The sequence below is a fragment of the Nannobrachium achirus genome, assembly GCF_963921795.1.
Source record: "Nannobrachium achirus genome assembly, chromosome: 12".
Classification (NCBI taxonomy): domain Eukaryota; kingdom Metazoa; phylum Chordata; class Actinopteri; order Myctophiformes; family Myctophidae; genus Nannobrachium; species Nannobrachium achirus.
This window is the reverse complement of record NC_137832.1, coordinates 23,108,514-23,111,332: the sequence shown is the minus strand read 5'-3', so window position 1 is coordinate 23,111,332 and position 2,819 is coordinate 23,108,514.

Genomic DNA, 2,819 nt, shown 5'->3' with positions numbered 1-2,819 from the left:
GAAGCCCGGCTAAAGCTGTACAAGCACTCGAACAACAAGACGATGACCAGCGGGGCCATAGCAGCCATGCTGTCCACCTTCCTGTATGGCAGTGGTTCTCAACCTTTTCAGGACGTGACCCCCAAAATAATCATATTTCAACTGGAGACCCTCCCACCCTGACAAGCACTAAGAGTTGAGGAATTACATTTTGTAATTATATATTACAAAAATATTTTGGTTCGAGGGTCCGGACCCACAGGTTGAGAACCACTGCTGTATAGCAGGAGGTTCTTCCAACTAGTATGTGTAGAACACCATTGGAGGCCTGGACGAGGAGGGCACAGGAGCAATCTACGGTACAAGGCTGCAGGATCGGGCAGTGCCATGCTACAGCCACTGCTGGACAACCAGATTGGTTTGAAGAACCAGGAAGGTGTGCAGCATGTTCCGCTGACCCTGGACAAGGCAATCCGGTTGGTCAAAGATGTGTTCATTTCAGCCGCAGAGAGAGACTGTTACACTGGAGATGCTCTTAGGATCTCTATCGTCACCAACGAGGGCATCCAGGAAGACACTGTCCCACTGAGGAAGGACTGAGGAAAGACTCAAGTTCTTTCTGTGGTGCATAATATGCATTCTTGCGTCCATCTGTCCATCCATTCAAGACCATTGTCCATTGCTGATCCCACAACCAGCAACAAATGTCTTATGGACGCTGCCCTTATAGGCCAAGGAAGTAAATCCCTCAAAAGTTATGACATATTGTGATCTTTGAGCGCTGCTCCTGGAAGGAGCTCCGCTAAGGGTCACATTGGCCAAGCTTTGCGGGACACGCAGCTTGGCCTATCTAGTCTACATCTTGGCACAAAGCGGACAAAGTTTGTTGTACGCCCAGGGTCACATTGGCAAAGCTTTGCAGGACGCTTAATGAAATGAACTCATAAATAGCACCGCTCACTTCACACTAGGCATGATTTTTGAGCGGTGCAAAGTGCAAACCGCTCATACGTTTCACTCTATGTCTGTCAGCCAAAATAATTAGCCTCCATGTATGGAGATCCATGCTTCTACACATAAAGTAACTGACGTCATCACGGGCAGAACGGCCCATACAAAGAGATTTATTTGCAAGTGTGTCAACCAAAAAAATAAGCCAAAAAGATTATCCATGATCTTTACAGCAAATGAAATAAGCACCAGAATTATATTTGGTCTGGTAGAAAGTACAGCTTGTTATTCACTCACTCCAAAATACACAAGCAATCAGCAGCAGAGATGTTATGAAGGGTTCAATTTATAGATGCAAAAACAGTGGGGACTTTCTTTGAACATGGTCCGTATAATTCTTAGTACATCAATTAGCAAAAATAGACGATCTACAATCTCACGTGTTGTATTGTGAGGCCTCGTGACAAATTTTGAAAGTTTGCCCAGAAGGTTTTATTTTTAATTTAATTATGAAATTCTCAAACATAAATAAATATCAATCATAGAAACTCCATAACTTTGCTTATGTTTTTATTTTTATATATAAAATAAACATGAGCAAAGGAACTGTTTGGAATAATAACGTGTTCCTTCCACGTGCTACGTCCATACCGGGGGAAATCCCCCCTGCCAGGTGAAAAGAAACAACTTGAACTACTCATGCATTGAAGGAAGCATGAGGTCAGTCCGTTGTCTCCCCAGGCACGGCAGAGGGAGAGCAGAGCCCAGGGTTACATAGCTTAGGCAATTGGCACTGGGTGAAAAAATGGGTTACAAAATCGTGGGATAAAAATGATAAAAAAAAGAAAAAGAAATAAACATGAGCAAAGATTTGTGTCAACTAATGACGTTTTCAACACTTTACTACAACATTTTATTCAGTACTAGGTTTAAGCCTCTATAGGTAACTGCACTTTCACTTGTGGAAATCTTTCTTCTTTCTTTTTTACCAAATAATTTCACAAACAAACACATGAGTGCAATGGAATTCTGGTGACTTGATGGTTAACAGAATGTCCTCGGGGGAGACAAAAATCTTGGCTGTATTTTATGCCACCTGCCTCTTTTACAGATGCAGTTAATTCTTCAATCGACCTGTTGGAGTGAGAGAAAACATGATATATATTTAACAGCATCATTACCCACCATCTTCAATTGCCTCAGGCTCTGTGACTTTCCCAGGGTCCTTGGAGAGGTAAAGATTGGTCATGTACAGTAAGCCTTCAGGTAGCCAATGGGTCTCTTCCCATCTCAAGCATAATCCCTGTATGATCAAATCTGATGGAACAAAGACCATTTTTTAAATGAAACAGTCAATCTGCTTTGATAAATGATGTTTATGCAACACATACTCCCAACTTGTCAAATACAACCCTTGGTCATGCATGTCCCACATTTGACTCAAATTTGGGCATGATTGTTACTGTACTCAGGACACATGATGATGATGAATACCTATACTATCCCACGGGGGAAATTCAGATATCGCAGCCCAACCCAGCTGCTTTTTTTATCAGCTTTGACCCAGCTGAACTCAACCCAGTGATGCCCACAAGGAGCGCAAGGGGGAAGGGGAGCAGTGGTACAGTAGCTGGAGTGGGGAATCGTACCTGCGACCTCTGGGGCCTCCGGAGTCCTGGGTGTGGACACTAACCACTCAGCCACCACTGCACATGCACACATGTACCTGTAACATTTTTCATGAAGGCCTTTACACATGCAATACTGTTGCTAACTTGCTATTCTTTGTCTAGACCTTTCTTGATTTCCATATTTCTATATTATTAATGATAATATTATTATTGTTGTTATAATTGTTGTTATTAATATTATTGTTGATTTCAAAGTCT